Genomic DNA, 22,901 nt, shown 5'->3' with positions numbered 1-22,901 from the left:
TGATGATACTACCATTGAGAATAAAGTTAGAAGTCTCAGTTTAAGACACCTGAAGATTTGGCCCACACTAAGAAACAGTCATTCTTTTAAGTTTGTACCTCAGAAAAATAAGAGAAACCTGCAGGGGCTGAAAATGAATAGGAAACTAAATCTCCCAGCAATGAGTTTGAGATGATGTGGGGCTGAAGAGCAAAGAAAGCAGGAAGTTGTAGGTCTAGTGAAGGGTGGTTAAAAGCTAAAAACACATTTTTAGTGGTGTTTCAAATATTAGCATTAGCAGTTAGCCAAAAAAAAAAAAGATAAGGAATACAGATTGGGCTATCACGGCCTTCTATTAATATGAGACTAGTGTTAGTTCCTTCCCCTGGATATGAACTCTGCCACAACATGGACTTGCCCTGGCTTACTATACCATACCTTTTATCCCCCTGCCACCTCTATGCTAATACTGTTAACAGTCACCCAGCACACTGTTGCCACAGACGTGCCCTTCAGAATTGGATGCTCATTTGCCCATTGCCACAACTTCTGTCTGGGTCTTCTCTCTTCCAGGAATGCCAGGGTTAGCTTTAGGGTAGCAGGGGCCTACTGCTTTATAGGTAAGAGGATCCCAATCCATTCCCTAGGCACTGTCCATCCCAGACCTCTTCAAGGTATTATTACAGTACCTGGGGTGATGGTGAAAGAAGTTTGTAGTGTTATCCCATCTCGGATTACATTTAGCTCTGGGCTCCAGGCTGCCTGTCAGTCCATACTCTCATGCTTGCAAGGATCCTATAAAAAACTGGCTTGGAGAGACAGCAAGATGGCAGCAAGGAGCTCCTAGAGTCAGCTCCTGCTACAGGGCAGTTAGCAAACACCCAGAGCTCTCTGCAGCTAGCTGAAACACCTGTTTGGGGGCTTCGGGAGGCCAGAAGAGCATCCTGCAACATCCTTGAAGGAATGGAAGGAGGAGACTGCCCATCCACAGAGAAGACTCGTAAGTAGAGCGCTCCATGCCCTGAAGGCCGGTGCCGATCCTCCACAGAGGCACAAGCCGCCTTGGGAGCTGTTCCGCGGCTGAAAGTGAAAGCGCCACTTCCCAAAAATGGGGGAGGAAGACATGGTTGGGCACCAACTCCAGCTACTGATGAATAAAATTCAGTGGGCTAAAGTATAATCCTGAGAACAGTTAAAGTTTGGTCTGTCCAAGTCAGAAAGAGGCCAGGAGCTGCCCTCTTAACTCTGCTCCTGGCACGAGGGGAAGCGGAATGGACTGAAAATCACAGTGCTGGTGGGGACTGGTTTCTTTCCATTGAGGTCAGATTGCAGGTCTAGCCTAAGACCCGGTGCCACCTCCGACAGGGAAGAAGCTGCAGGGACCTGTGCCAGCCTCTCCTGGAAATTGCCAAGCTGCAGAGGCTGGTGATTGTCCTACCCTGGTGGTGCCAGCCACCCCAGGAGCTGTTCTGTGACCGGAATTGGAAGCTCCATTTCCCAGAAACGGGAGGAGGAGACGGCTGGCTGCCGATTTCGGCTACTGATTGGTAGATTTGGATGGCTAAGGAATAACCTTGGAAACAGCTGGGGTGTGGATTTGTCCAAGCTGGAAAGGAGCTGGTGGCCGCCATTTTGACTCCACCCCCAGCCTGAGGGGAAGCCAGCCTGAGGGGAAGCCGGCCTGACCACATATCACAGTCATGGTAGGAACCGGTTTCTTTCACCTGGATCAGCCTGCAGCCTTAGCCTAGGCTTCATTCCCACCTCTGGCAGGGAGGAGGCTGGCTAGCTCAGCACCAGTCCATGAAGGTAACTGAGGGTACCTTTGGCTGGCACAAACTGAATAATTAAAAGTCTACTGGGGCAACTGCGGTCATCTTAGACCTGCACTGCATAGCTTGCTGCCCACCTCTGCAACTCCATCCATGCCCCAGAAAGGGGAGAAAGGGCCATGAAGCTTCATCAGTCTCTCTGGGCAATTACAGTCTAGGCCTGCACGACTTGGATTATTCCACACAACTGTGACTCTGTCCCTACCTCTGGGAAAGAAGAAAGTTAGGAGAGGCTTCATCCATCCCTGGGGCAATGAGGGCAGCTTGAGCCTCCACAGTTTATAGCACCAATTACATCCTTGGCTCCTACTACAAAAACAGCAAGGGAGAAAGAGCAGGAAGCCCTAAACTAAAGAGAAAAACTGCACCCATAATAAATACTCTAGTAATCCAGATACTAAGACACCAACCAAAAATTACAATCCACACCAAGAAACAGGAAGCTATGGCCCAGTTAAAGGAACAAGAGAAGCCTCCAGATGACATAAAGGAGTTGAGACAACTAATGATAGATGTTCAAACAAATCTCTGTAATAAATTCAATGAGATGGTTAAAGAGATTAAGGATATTAAGAAGACATTGGGTGAGCACAAAGAAGAATTTGAAAGCATGTATAGAAAAATAGCAGATCTTATGGGAATGAAAGGTGCAATAAATGAAATTTTAAAAATATTGGAATCATATAATAGCAGATTTGAGGAGGGAGAAGAAAGGATTGGTGAGCTTTAAAAAATGGCCTCTGAAAGTGAACATATAAAAGAACAGATAAAGAAAAGAATGGAAAAAATTGAACAAGGTCTCAGGGAACTAAATGACAGCCAGAGATGTGCAAACATACATGTCATGGGTGTTCCAGAAGGAGAAAAGGGAAAAGAGGAAGAAGGAATATCTGAAGAAATGGTAGAAAATTTCCCAACCCTATTGAAGGACATAGATATCCCTGTCCAAGAAGCACAATGTACTCCCATTCAAAAAAATCCGAATAGACCAACTCTGAGAAACATACTCATCAGAATGTCAAATGCCAAAGACAAAGAGAGAATTCCGAGAACAGCAAGAGAAAAGCAATGCATGACATATAAGGAATACCTGATAAGATTATGTGCTGTTTTCTCACCAGAAACCATGGAGGCAAGAAGACATTGGTCTGATATATTTAAGATACTACAAGAGAAAAACTTCCAGCCAATAACCTTATGTCCAGCAAGACTGTCTTTCAAAAATGAGGGCAAGATTAGAATAGTCACAAGATAAATAGAAACAGAGAATTTCTAAGCAAGAGACGAGATTTTCAGGAAATACTAAAGGGTGTGTTAGAGCCTGAAAAGAAAAGACAGGAGAGAGAGACCTGGAAGAGAGTCTAGAAATGAAGATTATATCAAGAAAAGTAGCAAAGTAGCAAAAGAGTGGTGAAAATAGAATGACAGATAAAACTCAGGTAGTCAGAAATAAACTTAACCAACGACATAAAGCACTTATATTCAGAAAATTGCAACCCAATGTTAAAAGAAATAAAAAATTCCTAAATAACTGGAAGAATACTCCATGCTCATGGATTGGAAGACTAAATATCATTAAGATATCAATTCTACTCAAATTGATATACAGATTCAACGCAACCCTGATAAAAATTCCACCAGCACTTAAAAAGAAAAATTGAAAACACAATTAGCAAATTTATTTGGAAGGGTAAGGGGTCCTGAATAGCCAGAAACATCATAAAAGGAAAAGCAAACCCTCATCTCCAGACTTTAAATCATATTACCAAGCTATAGTGGTAAAACCAGCATGGTACTGGCATAAAGACAGATACATAGACCAATGGAACCAAATTGATGGCTCAGAAACAGACCCTCACATGGATGGTCAAGTGATTTTTGAATAGCCTGTCAAACCCACACAGGTCGGGCTGAACCGTCCATTCAGCAAAATGGTGCTGAAAGACCTGGGTACCTATAGCCAAAAGAAGGAAAGAGGACCTCTGTCTCACACCTTATCCAAAAATTAACTCAAAATGGACCAAAAACCTAAAAATAAAAGCAAGAACCATAAAACTTCTAGAAGAAATTGTAGGAAAATATCTTCAAGACCTGGTGGTAGGTGCTGGATTCTTAATGGAGATGAGAAGGACTGAGATGGACTAGTGATGTTTAATATATGTAGAAGTTTTAATTAGCTTTACTGTAAAAGAGTGGAAATGTATAGAGTGGATGGTAACAGATAGTAACAGTTTATAAATGGGGATATGGCTGAAAATGGTAGTCTAGGGATGTAAATGCCAATTGACAGAATGCTAGAAAATAATTTAGGAACTGAATAGCACAGTAAACCAAGAGGTGGATGATAATTGTGGTTGATGGTATAGATGCAAAAGTATCCTTTGTGATCTAGAGCAAATGAATATCACTACTGCAGGATGGTGGGAACGTGTGGGAAAAATACAACTGGAATGACCTATGGGCTGTGGTTAGCAATAATAGTATAATCTTGCATCTATGCCAAAGATGTACTGTGTTGTTAAGGGGGCAGTGTAGAAAATATGAGCCAAATGTATACTATGGACATGGTAACAATCAGATGAATATTATCTGTAACAAATGTTCCACCACAGTGTGGTGTGTTGATAGAGGGGTGTTGCTTGGGAATTCTGCATATGTGCATGATTGTTTTGTAAGTTTACAATTTCTGTCATAAAAAATATATTTTAAAAATAATAATAAGGTGTTTTAGGGAAAAAACACACCAAATGTAAGATAAGGACTATAATTAGTAGTAAGATTTTGACAATATTCTTTTGTAAGTTTTAACAAACATCTCATGACAATACAAGGTGTTGGTGGAGGGTTGATATATGGGACCCCTGTATGATGTTATGCATGTTTGCTTTGTAAGTTCACAACTTTTACTATACACTTAATTGTGTATGTATGTTTATATGTAAATGACATAAAGATAATATAATAGGAAGAAGGGTTGGGGGAAAATACTTTGGCTAGTAGCAATGCTTTGACAATGCTCTTTAATCATTAGTTAGAAAGGTTTAACAACAATGTAAGGTGTTGGTGGTAGGGTGAGTTATGAGAGTCCTGTGTGATGTTATATATGTTTGGCTTATAAGCTCACAACTATTACTATGCACTTATTGTTTATGTATGTTTGTGTGTGGGTGATATATTTCAATAAATTAAAGAAAAAAACAAAACTGGCTTGCCTCCCTTGGTGGGTGCTTCATTAAGATTTCTAAGGCCCTGTGGTAGGAATACTGCCCATCCTTTTAAATACGTCTGCCCAATGAGGTATTTGATCTGTTCCTATCACGGGCCGTTTTCCCTTTCCATTAGGCTGTCCCTATGAGGGTTCTAAAGCAAATGAATCTGCCATGTTTTCTCCTCCTTTTGTACCCAGTTAGGGTGCTGGTGAAGTGGGACTTTGGGCATGCCATATATTGTCTGTAGACACTGCAGTCCTTTTTTTTTTTTTTAATTGACTTTGTAATAATATTACATTAAAAATATATATATGAGGTCCCATTTAACCCCACCCCCCCACCTCTCCCCCCCCTCCCCCCAGCAACACTCGTTCCCATCATCATGACACATCCATTGCATTTGGTAAGTACATCTTTGGGCACCTCTGCACCTCATGGTCAATGGTCCACATCATGGCCCATACTCTCCTCCATTCCATCCAGTGGGCCCTGTGTGGATTTACAATGTCCAGTGATTGCCCCTGAAGCACCATCCAGGGCAGCTCCATGTCCCAAAGACGACTTCACCTCTCATCTCTTCCTGCCTTTCCCCATACCCATCAGCCACCATGTCCATTTTCCCAATCCAATGCCACCTCTTCTATGTGGATATTGGATTGGTTGTGTCCATTGCACCTCTATGTCAAGAGGAGGCTCAGATTCCACCTGGATGCTGGATGCAATCCTCCCACTTTCAGTTGTAATCACTCTAGGCTCCATGGTGTGGTGGTTGTCCTTCTTCAACTCCATCTTAGCTGAGTGTGGTAAGTCCAATAAATCAGATTGTAGGTGCTGGAGTCTGTTGAGGCTCAGGACCTGGCTATCACATTGTCAGTCCAGAGATTCAAATCCCCTAAATATATCTTAAACCCCAACACTAACTGCACCTCCAGCACATTAGCATGAAAGTCTTATGAAGAGAGATCCCATCTGAGTCCAGATTCATCACATATAAACACCATTTCCAAAGAGGGGCCATCTGACCTGGTAGTTAAGCCCATCGGCCATGACCATAACTCCCATGGGTCTCTTTAGCCCTCAAAGTAACCAATATCTGGGGGTTGTATCTGCTTTATCTGTCTCTCAGACTCTGCTCAGTTGTGTCCTTTAATAGTGGACGTTTGGTTGGCAGGTGTGCAGGGGAATGCTTATGTGAAACCAATAACAGGTAAATGCATAGTGATACCCTCTGCACCTGGAAGAGGCCCTATATAACCCATCTGCCAGACATCTAAAGCTCCACCACCTCTTTTTATATGGCCAAATATCCTGGCCAGAGGTTTGGGTAACTCTTGGCTGAAAGTGGGGCAGTCCTGGCAGAACCTCCCAATGTCTTCTCTGAAGATAGGCAAACTAGCCACTGTGCTAGGCTCTAAGATATGAATATCCCTGTGCCCTCCTTTTCAGTGTATCGAGTAGGCTATATCTCCATTTTGTCAGTCATTTCTACTGCCATGGTCTTTGCTGAGATATCTTCTTCTGTTTCCCAGGAGAGAGTTGATAATAGCAGCCCTTTGGAGGATAACCTCCACACCTGGGCACATAGATGGTCCCAGATATCTTGCCATGGTTCATCTCTGTGATGGTTAGGCTAATGTGTCAACTCGGCCAGCTAATTGTGCCCAGTTGTTTGGTCAAGCAAGCACTGGGTTCATTGTAATACACGGACGTTTATGGACTTCAGTCACCAGTGAGTTTACTGCACAGATGACTGATAACATCTGTGATTAACCAGGGAGATTGCTGTCAGCAATGAGTGATGTTTTATCCAATCAGTTGAATGCCTTAAAAGAGGAAATGATTTCAGCATTGAGAGAATTTCCCAGCTTGTCTTTGGACAGCCAATATCTCTCAGAAACTCATCAAGGACCTTCACTGGACTTTCATCGGAGCCCCTGGTTTGAAGTCTGCCTGTGGAACCTGGACTTGTACATCCCTACAGTCATGTGAGATACTCTTAAAAAATCTCTTGCTATTGACAGATATCTCCTATTGATTCTGTTTCCCTAGAGAACCCTGACTAATACAGCCCCCCAACAAAGGACACCTGTTTATAAGGTGTTTATCAGCTGTCCATTGGGCAATCCATATTGTTAACCCTTTCATAAATGGCATGAATCAGTGCAAATAATGACCAGGTATAGCTCATTAATAAGAACCAACCAGGGAAGCGGATGTGGCTTAACTGATAGAGCATCTGCCTACCATATGGAGGGTCCAGAGTTCAATCCCCAGGGCCTCCTGACCCATGTGGTGAGCTGGCCCACACACAGTGCTGCCGTGCTCAAGGAGTGCTGTGCCATGCAGGGGTGTCTCCTGCGTAAGAGTGCCCCACGCACAAGGAGCGATATTTCTAGGATGATATTGCCACTCCCCCCCACAGGGAGAGCAGCCCCATGTGAAAAAAGTGCAGCCCACCCAGGAGTGATGCCTCACACATGGAAAACTGATACAGCAAGATGACACAACAAAAAAGCAACAGTTTCCCACTGCCACATGACAAGAATGCAAACGGACAGAGAAGAACACACAGTGAATGGACACAGAGAGCAGACAACGGGGGAGATGGGGAGAGAAATAAATAAAATAAATCTTTAAAAAAAAAAAAGAACTACATGGCTCTTAGCTTGGCCCATCAACTACTGTGTCCCAGTCTTGTCTCCACCCACAAGGTGTCCATTGCTGGTTGTATGGCCACTGCTGTTTAAGACAGATTAACCTGAGCAGGAGCCATCCATATACCAAACATTCTGTGGGGTGTTTCTTCTCCTTTTCTTATCAATCAGGACTTTTCTAGGTAACTTTGGGGTCTCTTCCAATTCTGTGGTGTATGCTGTCAGCCCCACAAGGGCTTGCAACTCCAGTGAGATGGGACTAGAAGCCAAGTGTTCCTTCTGCTGCAGATATGCATGCCGCTGTATCAATGTGCCATTCTGGGCTACTGAAAAAATAGGCCTTGCAAACAGCCTCTTTATCTATCCCATAATGGGATATATGGCTTTTATTTTATCCCCTGTGATGAACTTTGTAGTAAAGCTTGATATATAGCAAGGAATTGCTTTTCTAGGATGATATTGTATTACTCAACTCCTTTGAAGAGTTGAGACCAAAACCCTATGGGGATTTGTTTTTTGTTTGTTTTTAAAGATTTATTTTTTATTTATTTCTCTCCCCTTGCCCCCCTCTCCCAGTTGTCTGCTCTCTGTGTCCATTCACCGTATGTTCTTCTGTGTCGACTTGCATTCTTGTCAGTGGCACTGGGAATCTGTGTCTCTTTTTGTTGCATCCTGTTGCTGCGTTAGCTCTCTGTGTGTGCAGTACCAATCTTGGGCAGGCTGCACTTTTTTCATGTGGGGCGGCTCTCCTTACAGGGCACACTCCTTGCACATGGGGCTCCCCTACATGGGGGTGTGGCACGGTGCTCCTTGCACGCATCAGCACTGTGCATAGGCCAGTTCACTACATGGGTCAGGAGGCCCTGAGTTTGAAACCTGGACCTCCCATGTGGTAGGCAGATGCTCTATCCATTGAACCAAATCCACTTCCCTCATGGGGATTTGTATTTTCCTTTCCCTTTGCCATAGAGCCTACCCCATTCCATCCCCTGTGATGGAGAGATCTGGCTTAAATGGTTGCCTTAGAGTCACAGTTTGCAGGGCCTGTGCTTGGACTGCTAAAATTTTTGCTTGGCAAAGGCTGCCTCTTCTTTGTACTCTCAATCCCATACTGCCTACTTTTATTTATTAGACTAATCAGGAGGTATAAGCATTGTGCCAGATAAGGAATGAGCATCCTCCAATAATACAATAATCCCACAAAAGTGTGCACCTCTTTAACATTTTTGGGTAGGGAGTAATCTTGGATATTATTTATCACTGTAGATGGTAAAACATGAGTCTTACCTACTACACCACCCCCAGGAAATTTACAGTGGTTTCTGGTCCTTGTATTTTCTGGGAATTGATCTTCCATCCTTTTTTTTTTTCTGGAGGTGTTATAAGATCGGTTAGCAAAATATTATCCACATTGTGTTCTACATCTACTCCTGTAAGTGGACCCAAGGTGGCCAGGACCATGGCTAATAATCAATGACAGATAATAGGGCTATGTATATCCAATGTCCACATAGAAGAGGTGGTATTGGATTGGGAAAAGTGGACATGGTGGCTGATGGGTATGGGGAAAGGCAGGAAGAGATGAGAGGTGGAGGCGTCTTTGGGACATGGAGCTGCCCTGGATGGTGCTTCAGAGGTAATCACCGGACATTGTAAATCCTCACAGGGCCCACTGGATGGAATGGAGGAGAGTATGGGCCATGATGTGAACCATTGTCTATGAGGTGCAGAGGTGCCCAAAGATGTACTTACCAAATCCAATGGATGTGTCATGATGATGGGGACGAGTGTTGTAGGGGGGGGGGAGAGGGGGGGTGGGGGGGTGGGGTTGAATGGGACCTCACATATATATTTTTAATGTAATATTATTACAAAGTCAATAAAAAAAAAAAAAAAGAAGGTAAAAAAAAAAAAATAGGGCTATGTATATATCCTCGGGAAAGACCTGGAAGGTCACTGTCATCCCACTCATGTAAAGGCTAACATGTTCTGTGACTGTTTATCTTTTGGTATACTAAAGAAAGCATTGGCTAAATTCATAACAGCATGTTAGGTCCCTAGATAGGTTGTTAATCTCTCTAATATTTGGGCTACATTGGGTACAGCAGCATGGATGGCAGGAGTCACTTTGCTCAGTTTCCAATAATCCACCGTCATTCTCCATGTTGTATCTGGTTTCCATAAATGCCAGACTGGGCTATTAAAGGACTCTGTGCTAATCAGATAAATTGCAACTTTTCCACTTTCAAGATAGTTGTGGATATTTCTTTATGCCCACAGGAGGTGATATTTGCTTAATAACCACCATTCTTCTTTACATGGTAGGAAGCCAAGTTCCTACCTGGCATGCCCCCACAACACCTCCTTCACAACTCCCACCCTTAGGTGAAATTCTCTTATAGTGGTACCTAAGGTGGCCCCTAGAAGAGAGTCTACTCCCAGTATGTTTTCAGGTATAGGGTATATGCACACCCACCTGTGTGATGGAGGGGCCTGCCCTATTTGAAGGAGGAGACAAGCCTTTTTCACAGGGATGATGTACTCCCCACCCATCAATGTATGGCATACAGAGAACTAGTAGAAATTCCATGTATAAGGGTACTTTCCAATCCTGTGTCTATTAGGCCAACATATTTTGTTTATTTTGTGGGGACCAATGTATAGTTACTTCCACAAGGGGACTCAGGTACTCCAGTGTGACCCTGCATCTCAGGAAGTCTTGACCCTCCCCTCAGGAGAACAGGTGTTGGGGTTGTTTTTCTCTCTGTTGACACTTCCCGGGGTGAGGGGGGGGGTGTTGGGCATTTGGTTTTAACCCTAGTCTATATGGATCTCTAGTGTTAACTGCCATACAACTATATTATATTTTTTGGTATGTAACTCCACTTTTTACTTTCTTTATGTGTCAAATGGCAAATGCATAAGAAATCATGCTAAATTTATAATTTTCGATGTACAATGTGCAAATATATGATTTGCTACAAGTAAAAAAAACAGGTGGGGGATAGAGGAATATAGGAACAGTGTACGTGTATGTGATTAAAATCAAGTTCATATCAAATCAAATATGATGCTATATATTTAGGAAGTTTTAATCCCATGGTGACCACAAGAAAACTATAGGAAAAATACATCCAAATAGAAATGAGAAGGACCTCAATTTCAAATAAATGTGAAAGTATGCATTAACAGAAGAATTGAGTGACAAAGACTAGCAAAATGGCAAAAAAAAGTCCTGTATTATCAGTAGTTACTTTAAATGTAAATGGATGAAACTCTGCAGTCAAAAGGTAGAGATTGGCAGAATGGTTAAAAAAAAAAACATGATGCAACTATAGTCTGTCTAAAAAAGACTCACCTTAAATTCAAAGACATAAGCTGGTTGAAAGTGAAAGGATGGAAGAAGTATACAATGCAAGTAGTAACCAAAAGAGATCTGGGCTACCTATACTAATATCAGATAAAATAGACTTTAAGTCAGAACAGTTACGGAGAGGGGAGCAGATGTAGCTCAAGTGGTTGAGTGCCTGCTTTCCATGTATGAAGTCTTGGGTTCAATCCCAGTACCTCCTAAAAACAAACAAACAAAAAATAGTTATGAAGAATAAAGACGGTTATTATGTACTGATAAAGGGATTAAGTCAACAAGAACATATGACTATTATAAATATACATGCATCTAACAGGAGAGCCCCAAAATGCATGAAGCAAATACTGACAGATTTGAAGCAGGAAATTGATGGACCTACATTAATAATAGGTGAGTTTAATACACCACCGTCAATAATGGATAGAAGATCAATAAGGAAGTAAATCACTTCTATTATGTATATATAACAGAACACTTCACCCAACAACAATAGAAAATGCATTTTTCTCAAGTGTACATGGATCACTCTCCAGGATAGACCATACATCTATCACAAAGTAAGTATCAATAAATTTAAAAATATTGAAGTTATAAAATGTATCTTCTCCAACCACAATGGAATGAAGCTAGTAATCAATAACAGTGGAAGAAACAGAAATTTCACAAATGCATGGAAATTAAACAATACACTCTGAAACAACAAATGGGTTAAACAGGAAATCACAAGGGAAATTAGGAAATTGAGGCAAATGAAAATGAAAATATATATCCTTACTTGGCGGGGATCTCCATGATCACAAATCTGGTTTTCCTAGGGTGAGGCTCACCCATTGCACTCTGGGTGTGCTGACCCCTGCAATTTCCCTAAATGCAGGAAACTTGACTGCATAATTTGTGGTAGTGGGGGATAGCATTCATACTTTTCCGTGGGGGGAAGAAAGACAATACAACATACCAAAGCCAAAACATACCATATAGAATGCAGCAAAGGTAGTGCTGAGAGGAAAATTTATAGCTCTGAATGTTCACATTAAAAGAATAGAAAGATATCACATCAGAGACTTAACCTCAAAACTGGTGGAACTGGGAAACGGACTTGGCCCAGTGGTTAGGGCGTCCATCTACCACATGGGAGGTCCGTGGTTCAAACCCCGGGCCTCCTTGACCCGTGTGGAGCTGGCCCATGCGCAGTGCTGATGCGCGCAAGGAGTGCCCTGCCACGCAGGGGTGTCCCCCGCGTAGGGGAGCCCCACGTACAAGGAGTGCACCCATAAGGAGAGCTGCCCAGCGCAAAAGAAAGTGTAGCCTGCCCAGGAATGGCGCCACCCACACTTCCCGTGCCGCTGACCACAACAGAAGCAGACAAAGAAACAAGACACAGTGAATAGACACAGAGAACAGACAACAGGGGGAGGGGGGGAATTAAATAAATAAATCTTTAAAAAAAAATAAAAAACAAAAACAAAAACAAAAAACAAAAAAACTGGTGGAACTGAAAAAAAAAAAAAAGCAAAGTGAACCAAAACAAGCAGAAGAAAGGAAATAAAACAAATATTAGAGCAGGGCTAAATGACATAGAGAGTTTAAAAAAAAAAAAAAGAATCAACAAAACCAAAAGTTGGTTGTTTAAAAAGATGAATAAAATTGACAGACTGACAAAGAAAAAAACAGAGAGACACCAATGACTAAAATCAGAAATGAAAAGGGGAACATTACTACAAATGCCATTGAAATAACAAGGACTATTAAAGGACACTGTGGAAAACCATATACCAAAAAATTAGATGAAAAAACCTAGATGAAATGGACAAATTCCTAGAAAGACACAAACTACCTACACTGACTCATGAAAGAATAGAAGATCTCAACAAACCAGTAACTATTAATAGTAAAGAGATCGAATCAGTAATCAAAACCTCCCAACAAAAAGAAAAGCCCAGGACCAGATGGTTTCACAGGGGAATTTTACCAAACATTCCAAAAAAACTTAATTCTGCTCAAACTTCAAACAAATTGAAGAGGAGGGGGAGCTCTCTAACTCACTGTATGAGGCCAACATCATCATTATATTAAAGCCAGAGAAAGATACCACAAGAAAACTATACACAAATACAGCTTATGAACATAGATGCAAAAATCCTCAACAAAATACTAGCAAAGTGAATCCAACAATATACTAAAGAAATTATACACTATGATCAAGTGGAATTCATCCCAGATAAATAAGGGTGGTTCAATATAAGAAAATCAATTACTATAATATACCATATTAACAAAATGAAAGAAATAAAGACCACATGATTATCTCAAGTGACACAGAACAGCCATTTGACAAAATCTAGCTCCCTTTTTGATAAAAACACTTTAAAAACTAGAAATAAAAGGAAATTTCCTCAACATAATAAAAGACGTATCTGAAAAACCCACAGCTAACATTATCCTCAATTGTGAAAGACTGGAGGTTGTTCCTCTAAGATCAGGAACAAGACAAGGGTGCCACTGTTATTATTATTATTATTATTATTATTTAAATAATATTCTGCTCTTTCTTTTTTTTTTTAAAGATTTATTTATTTAATTCCCCCCATCCCCCAGTTGTCTGTTCTCTCTATTTGCTGCGTCTTGTTTCTTTGTCCGCTTCTGTTGTCTTCAGCGGCATGGGAAGTGTGGGCAGCGCCATTTCTGGGCAGGCTGCATGTTGTTTTTTCGCGCTGGGCGCCTCTCCTTACCGGCGCACTCCATGCGCATGTGACTCCCCTACGCGGGGGACACCCCTGCGTGGCAGGGCACTCCTTGCACGCATCAGCACTGCGCATGGGCCAGCTCCACACGGGTCAAGGAGGCGCAGGGTTTGAACCGCGGACCTCCCATGTGGTAGACGGACGCCCTAACCACTGGGCCAAGTCCGTTTCCCCCACTGTTATTATTATTACTCAACATTGTACTGGAAGGTCTTGCCAGAGTAATTAGGCAAGAAAAAAATTAAAGGCATCCAAGTTGAAAAAGAAGAAGCAAAACCTATTTGCAGATGACATGCTCCTTTATACAGAAAATCCTAATAAATCCACTACAAAGCTCCTAGAGTTAAATGAATTCAGCAAAGTGACAGGATACAAGATCAATACCCCAAATTCAGTAGTGTTTCTATACACTAGCAACAAACAATTGGAAGAGGAAATCAAGAGAAAATTCCACTTACAATAGCAACTAAAAGGGTCAGATATCTAGGAATAAACTTAACCAAGGATGTAAAGGACTTGTACAAAGAAAACTACAGGGAAGCGGATGTGGCTCAAGCAATTGAGCTCCCATTTACCACACGGAGAACCAGGTTCAATCCCTGGGACCTCCTGGTAAAAAAGAAGAAGAAAAAAGTAGTCCCAGACCTGCACAGAGAGGCTCAGGCCCCTGCGCAGTGAAGCAATGCACCAAAAAGACAATGAAGCAACCAGATAGGAGAAAATAAACAAAACAACTACAAAATATTACTAAAAGAAATCAAAGAAGAACTAGATAAATAGAAGGACATTCTGGATTAGAGTGGACTTACTGATATTCTACTATGGAACTGTTGTGATTAGTAATGGAAGAAATTGTAGCATTGATGTGGAGAAAATGGCCACAGTAGCTGCTGAGGGTAGGGAGAGGGAAGAAGAGATATGATGTGGGGGCATTTTCAGGACTTGGAGTTACCCTGGGTGGTAGGTATTGCAGGGACAGATGCTGGACATTGTATGTCCTACCATGGCCCACTGAGTGGATTGGGGAAGAGTGTAAACTACAATGTAAACCATTACCCATGTGGTGCAGCAGTGCTCCAAAATGTACTCACCAAATGCAATGAATGTCCTACGATGATAAAAGAAGTCGTTGATGTGGGAGGAGTCGGGTGAGGGGGGTTGGGGGTATATGGGGACCTCATTTTTTTCCCTAAAGATTTATTTTTTCTTTATTTCTCTCCCCGCCCCAGTTGTCTGAAATAAAATAAAAATAAATAATAAAAAAAAGAAGGACATTCTGTGATCCTGGCTTGGAAGACGTAATACTGTTAAGATGTCAATTCTATCCAAAGTGATTTACAGATTTGACACAATCCCAGTAAAAATTGCAACAGCATTCTTTGCAGAAATGGAAAAGCCAAACATCAAATTCATATTTGGCCCCAGATAGCCAAAGCCATCTTGACAAAGAACGAAGTTGGAGGACTCATACTTCCTGATCTTAAAAATTATTACAAAGTTGCAATAATCAAAACAACATGATACTGACACAATGACAGACACATGGACCAATGAAATAAAGTTGAGAGTTCAGCAATCAACCCTCACACAGCCAACTAATTCTTGACAAGGGGGCAAAGACAACTTATGATAAGATTCTTTGAGGCTCAAATGTTTTTACTTTTGATGAGGTCCCATTTATATATTTTTCCTTTTGTTGCTTGTGCTTTGGATATAAAGAATAACTTTTAAAAACTAATATACTTGCCCAGTGGATAGGGCGTCCGTCTACCACATGGGAGGTCCACAGTTCAAACCCCGGGCCTCCTTGACCAGTGCGGAGCTGGCCCACACACAGTGCTGATGCATGCAAGGAGTGCTGTGCCACGCAGGGGTGTCCCCGCGTAGGGAGCGCCACGCACAAGGCGTGCACCCTGTAAGGAGAGCTGCCCAGGGCGAAAGACAGTGCAGCCTGCCCAGGAATGGCGCCGCACACACAGAGAGCTGACACACAAGATGATGCAACAAAAAGAAACACAGATTCCTGTGCCACTGACAACAACAGAAGCGGACAAAGAAGAACATGCAGCAAATGGACACAGAGAGCAGACAATAGTGGGGGGGCGGTTGGGGGAGGAAGGGGAGAGAAAACTAAAAAAAGAATTAAAAACAAAAAACTAATATACTTGCAAAGTTAAAAACATTTCTAAATAACTCATAAACCAAAGACAAAATAAACATAGTGTATCATCCAGGGACCCAACAAGAAATGGATGTACTCAAACAAACACATTTTAAAGGTGTGGGTATATGAAAAACACAAGGGATAATGGAGGACTTGGGACTAGCAATAACAGACCTATCACCTCCTCTAAGTCTAAAAACACAAAAAGAGAGAAGGTTACTGTAATCCCAAAGTAAGGAGAATCATATTTGTAGAGCCTCCAACTTTAAAAAAAGCAGTATGTTAAGGCCCATAGCCAGCCTGAGGCACTCTTGCAGAAAGGGAACCAGGGGAGTAAATATCCTGACCTCATTCTTCTCCTTCCTTTCTACATTCTGCTAGGAAGCACCTTAGGCAGAAGCCATCCACAAGACTGAGGACGCAGCAGCCCATTGATGTAGTACTTATAGGCAGCTGGCCAGGGCAAAGGGAAGTGTAGAGAAAGGAGGAAGTGAGTAGATCTGGTGAAGTTGATAGGAAGATATACAAAGAGGAAAATACTTAAAACATAATGATCACAGAAATACATATCAAAACTGGTAGAGTATATTTTTAACAGAATCTAAAGGAAAATATTTAAACTTAAACAGTTTTAGAAGGAGATGTATTAGTATCTCAACATCTAATCAAGAAGATAATGAAAGAATAATAGAGCAAACCTAGGGAAACTTGACGGTTAAAATAATAAAGAACATAAATAAATAAAATAGAAAAAAATATAAAAGAGAAGATATTACACATAAAACCAAAAGGTGGTTCTTTGAAATAAGAAGGAAAATTTAAAACATTTGGCTAATTAGATTAATAAAAAATGAGAAAGACTCAAACAATATTAAGAATAAAAATGGGAAAGACTAAAGTTGCAGGGTTTTTTTTGGTTTGGTTTTTTTGTTTTTTGTTTTTTTTTTTTAATTTATTGAAGTATATCACTCATACATAAACAATGAGTGTATAGTAATAGTTGTGAACTTACAAAACAAACGTACATAACATACAGGGCTCACATACCTCACCCTACCATAATACATTGCATTGTTGTGAATCATTTTTAACTAAGGAGTAAAGAGTATCATCAAAATATTACTACTGAAGTATTTTCCCCAACTCACCTTATTATCATTATTACATCATTATACATGAACATACATAAACAATAAGTATATAGTAAAAATTGTGAATTTACAAAGCAAGCATGCATAACATCACACAGAGGTCCCATACGTCAAACCACCACCACCACCTTACAATGTTGTGAAACATTTGTTACAAATTATGAAAGAATATTGTCAAAATCTTACTATTAACTATCGCCCTTATCTTACATTTGGTGTATTTCTCCCCAAACCCACCCTATTATTTTTTTAAAATGTATTTTTATGACAGAAGCCGTAAAATTAAAAAAACAATCCTGCACATTTGCGGAATTCCCATACAACAGCCCTCTATCAACACATCACACTGTATTGGAACATTTGTTACAGATTATGAGATAATATTATCTGACTTACCACCAACCATGGTCCATTGTGAACATTTGGCACACTTTTTCCATACTTTCCCATAATCTACACAGTACATCTTTGGCATAGATGATTGAATATTACTTACTATTAACCACAATCCATAGGTTATTTTTCCCATCTCCATGCAATAGTGATGTACATCTGCTCTAACTCACAAAGGACACTCATATCTGTACTATCAACCACAATTCATATCCACCTCTGGGTTTACTGTGTTATTCAGTCCCTAGATTATTCTCTAGTTTTCTGTCAATTGGCCTTGATGTCCCTAGACTACCATTTTCAACAATGTTACCATTTCTAAATCAGCTGTTACTCACTATAATGTGTTACCATTTACTTTATACATTTCCACATTTTTACAGTAAAGATAATAAAAACTTCTACATACCTTAAACTTCAGTAGCCCATCTCCCTCCTCCCCTTATCTCCTTTAAGAATCTAACACCTACCACCAGGTAGTAAAGATATTTTCCTACATTTTTTACTAGAAGCTTTATGGTTCGTCTTTTATATCTAGGTTTTTGATCCATTTTGAGTTAACTTTTGGATAAGGTGTGAAATAAGGGTCCTCTTTCCTTCTTTTGACTATGGATATCTAGTGCTCACAGCACCATTTGTTGAATGGACTGTTCTGCCTGAGCTGGGTGGGTTTGACGGGTTAGTAAAAAATCACTTGACCATCAATGTGAGGGTCTGTTTCTGAACCATCAATTTGGTTCCATTTATCTATGTATCTGTCTTTGTGCCAGTACCATGCTGTTTTTACCACTACAGGTAGGTAATATGATTTGAAGTCTAGAAGTTAGAGTCCTCTAACTTTGGTTTTCCTTTTTAAGATGGCTTTTATTTATTTATTTTTGTCTTTATTCATTTTTTTAATATTACATTCAAAAAATATGAGGTCCCCATATACCCCCCAATGATGCCTTTTATTCCCATAAGATCTGCTATTTTTTCTATGTAACTTTAAAATTCTTTTTGTGCTCATCCAATGTCTTCTTAATAGCTTTAATCTCTGTAGCCATCTCATTGAATTTATTATGGAGTTTTGTTTGAACATTTACGATTAGTTGTCTCAACTCCCTTGTGTCATCTGGAGGCTTACCTTGTTCCTTTAACTAGGCCATATCTTCCCGATTCTTGGTGTGGATTGTAATTTATTGTTGGTGTCTTGGCAACTAGCTTACTAGATGTAATTTATTCTGGATGCAGTTTCTCTCTTTAGGGCTTTCTTGCCCTTTCTCCCTTGCTGGTTGTGTATTAGGAGCCAAAGATGTACTTGGTGCTGTAAGCTGTGGAGACTCAAGCTGCCTTCATTGCCTCAGAGATTAATGAAGCTTCTCTCAACAGTCTCCTTTGCCAGGGGTAGGGATGGATCCACAACTGTGTATAATAATCCAAGTTGTGTAGGCCTAGACTATAGTTGCCCAGAAAGAATGATGAAACTTCATGCCCCTTTCTCCTCTGCCTGGGGTGGGATGGAGCTGCAGGTGTGGGCAGCAGTCTATGCCTGAGTCTAAAATGACTGCAGTTACCCCAGTAGACTTCCGACTATTCAGTCTGTGCCAGCTGAATGTACCTGCAGTTACCAGGAGAAGCTGGTGCAGGGCCTGCCTGCTTCCTCCCAGCTGGAGGTGGGGCTGAAGTCTAGGCTAGGGCTGCAGACAGATCTGGATGAAAGGAAGTGGTTCCTACTATCACTGTGATTTTCAGGCAACCTGGTTTCCCCTCATGCTGGGGGAGGAGTTAAAATGGTGGCTTTTGGTTATAGATATCCAGTTGTTCCAGCACCATTTGTTGAAGAGAATGTTTTGTCCTGTTAACATGAACTTGTAGGCTTGTCAAAAACCATTTGACTCTATAGGTGAGGGTTTATTTCTGGATTTTCAGTTCTATTCCACTGATTGATGTGTAATCTTTATGCCAGTACAATGCTGTTTTGATCACTGTAGCTTTGTAATATGTTTCAAGGTCAGGCAGTAAGATTCCTCCCACATTGCTCTTCTGTTTTAGAATGCTTTTGGCTATTCAAGTGTACTTTCCCTTCCAAATGAATTTGGTAATTGCCTTTTCTAATTTTGTAAAGTAAGCTGTTGGGATTTTGATTGGTATTTCATTGAATCTATAAATCAGTTTGGGTAAGATTAACACCTTCATGATATTTATTCTTCCAATCCATGAACACAGAATGTCTTTCCATTTGTTTTGGTCTTTGAAAATTTCTTTTAGCATTGTTTTGTAGTTTTCTGCATATAGGTCCTGTACTTCTTTGGTTAAATTAATTCCTAGGTATTTGAGTCTTTTTGTCACTATTGTAAATGGAATTTCCCCCTGATTTCCTCCTCAGATTGTTCAGTACTAGTGTACAAAAACATCACTGATTTTTGTGTTTGATTGGGTATCCTGCCACTTTGCTGAACTCATTTATTCGTTCAAGTTGCTTTGCCATGGATACTTCAGAATTTTCTGAGTACAGGATCATGTCATCTGCAGACAGTGAGAGTTTTACTTCCTCTTTTCCTATTTGGATGCCTTTCATTTTTTTCTTGTCTACTTGCCCGGGCTAGAACTTCTAGTACAATAATGAATAACAATGGTGACGGTGGACATCTTTGTCCTGTTCCCAATCTTAGAGGGAACGTTGTCAACCGTTCCCCATTGAGTACAATGTTGGCTGTGGTTTTATCATATATGCCTTTTATCATATTGAGGAATTTTCCTACTATTCCTATCTTTTGAAGTGTTTTTTATCAAAAAAGGGTACTGGATTTTGTTGAATGCCTTTTCTGCCTCAATCAAGATTATCATGTGTTTTCTTTCCTTCATGAAGTTTTTTCCCTTCAATTTGTTAATGTGGTATATTATGTTGATTGATTTTCCTATGTTGAACCATTCTTGCATACCAGGAATAAATCACACTTGGTCATGATATATAAGTCTTTTGATATGCTAGTGGATTCAATTTGAAAGTATTTTGTTGAGAATTTTTGGATTTATATTTGTTAGAGAGATTGGTCTGTATTTTCTTTTCTTGTAGTATCTTTATCTGGCTTTGGTATTGGCGTGATTTTGGCTTCATATAATATGTTGGGTAATTTTCCCTCCTCTTCAGTTTTTTGGAAGAGTTTAAAGAGTATTGGTGTTAATTACTTTTGAAATACTTTGTAGAATTTACCCAGGAAGCCATCTGGTCCTGGATTTTTTTTGCCAGGAGATTTTTGATGACAGATTCAATCTCTTTAAATGTGATAGGTTTTCTTAAGTTCTTGTATTTCTTTTAGTGTCATTGTAGATTGTGCATTTCTAGAAATTTGTCCATTTCATCTAGGTTGTCTAGTTTGTTGGCATACAGTTTCTTATAATACCCTCTTACATTTCTTTTTATTTCTGTGGGATCATTTGCAACTTCCCCCTTTCATTTCGAACTGTATTTGTATCTTCTCTCTTTTTTTCTTTGTTAGTCTAGCTACAGGATTGTCAATTTTGTTGATCTTCTCAAAGAACCAGCTTTTGGTTTTGTTGATTTTCTCTATTGTTTTGTTGTTGTTGTTGTTCTCATTTTCATTTATTTCTGCCCTAATCTTTATTATTTCTTTCCTCTTCTTGCTTTGGGATTCCTTTGCTATTCTTTTTTCTAGGTTCTTTAGCTGTTCAGTTAAATCTTGAGATTAGCTCTTTCTTTTTTTTTAATATAAGCATTTAGGGCTAAAATTTCTCTCTCAAGACTGCCCTCACTGTATCCCATAAGTTTTGTTAAGTTATATTCTTATTTTCATTTGTCTCAACATATTTACTGATTTCAGTTTTAATTTCTTATTTGACCCATTGATTATTTAGGAGTGTGTTGTTCAGCCTCCACATTTGTGAATTTTCTTTTTTACTGTTTATTATTGGTTTCCAGTTTCATTCCATTATGATCTGAGAAAGTGCTTTACATAATTTCAATCTCTTTATATTTATTGAGAGCTGCATTGTGCCCTAATGTGGTCTATCCTGGAGAAAGATCTATGGGAACTTGAGAAGAATGTATAACGTGCTGAGTTTGTATGCAGTGTTCTATATATATATCTGTTAGGTCTAACTCATTTATCATATTGTTCAAGTTCTCTGTTTCCTTGTTGATCTTCTGTCTAGAAGATGTTGTGGTCGCCAATGATTATTATGTCTATTTATACCTTCAGTTTTGCCAGAGTTTGTCTCATTTTTGGGGGGCACCTGGTTGGAGATATTTATGACTGTTATATCTTCTTGGTGGATTGTCCCTTTTATGAAAATATAATGGCCTTCTGTATCTGTTATAACTTTTTTGCACTTAAAGTCTGTTTTGTCCGATATTGGTATAGCTACCCCTGCTTTTTTTCTCTCTCTCTCTTTATTTTTTTTAAATGTTACATTCAAAAAATATAAGAGGTCCCCATATACCCCCCAACCCCCTCTGCTCTTTTTTTGGTTACTATTTGCCTAGAGTATCTTTTTCTAGCCTTTCACTTTCAGCCATTTTGTATTCCTAGGTCTAAGGTGAGTTTCTTGTAAGCACCATATGGATGGCTTCTTTTTTTAATCCATTCTGTTGGCCTGTATCTTTTGATTGGGGAGTTAAATCCATTCACATTTAATGATATTCTATAAAGGCACTATTTACTTCCACCATTTTATTCTTTGATTTTCGTATGTTATACCATATTTTTGTCTGTCTTTTTTACTTTTTTGGTTATCCTTTCTGCTATTCTTTCTTCTATACTCTCCTCTAAACCTCCCTATCCTGTCTTTTTATTTCAGGTTCTAAGGCTTCCTTTAATATTTCCTACACAGGTGGATTCCTGTTTGCAAACTCTTTTCATTTCTGTTTGTGAATATTTTATATTCACCTTCATATTTAAAGGACAATTTTGCTGTATAAAGAATTCTTGGCTGGCAGTTTTCTTTCAGTATCCTAATTGTATCATACCACTGGCTTCTTGCCTCCATGGTTTCTGAAAAGAATCAGCACTAAGTCTTCCTGGGCATCCCTTGTATGTAATAGTTTCCTTTTCCCTTGCTGCTCTCAGAATTTTTTCTTTATCTTTGACATTTGACTTTCTGAGTAGTACGTGTCTTGGAGAAGGTCTATTTGGATTTATTCTGATTGGGGTACAGTGTGCTTCTTGGACATGTAAATTCATTTCTTTCGTGAGAGATGGGAAATTTTCAGTTATTAATATTATTTCCTCAATTACTCTTTCTGCTCCTTTACCCTTTTATTCTTCTTCTGGAACTCCCATGACACATACGTTATTGTGTTTTTTGTTGTCATTAAACTCTCTGAGACCCTGCTCAATTTTTGCCATTCTTTTCTCTGTAGTACTTTTCCTTCTTCAATTTCAATTGTTCTGTCTTCTGTATCATTT

General features: G+C 40.0%; 1 non-coding gene across 1 annotated transcript; it reads left to right on the top strand.

The window, feature by feature from the left end:
- The first annotated feature begins 11,811 nt into the window (after nucleotides 1-11,811).
- LOC111765940 (U1 spliceosomal RNA) lies at nucleotides 11,812-11,973 on the top strand. The gene has a single exon (XR_002798138.1). It is a non-coding gene; the product is annotated as a U1 spliceosomal RNA (small nuclear RNA).
- Nucleotides 11,974-22,901: the final 10,928 nt, after the last annotated feature.

This window comes from Dasypus novemcinctus, chromosome 4 (assembly GCF_030445035.2).
Source record: "Dasypus novemcinctus isolate mDasNov1 chromosome 4, mDasNov1.1.hap2, whole genome shotgun sequence".
In the NCBI taxonomy this organism is placed as follows: Eukaryota; Metazoa; Chordata; class Mammalia; order Cingulata; family Dasypodidae; genus Dasypus; species Dasypus novemcinctus.
Note: the sequence above shows the minus strand (reverse complement) of the source record. Positions and strands in the feature narration are given on the sequence as shown.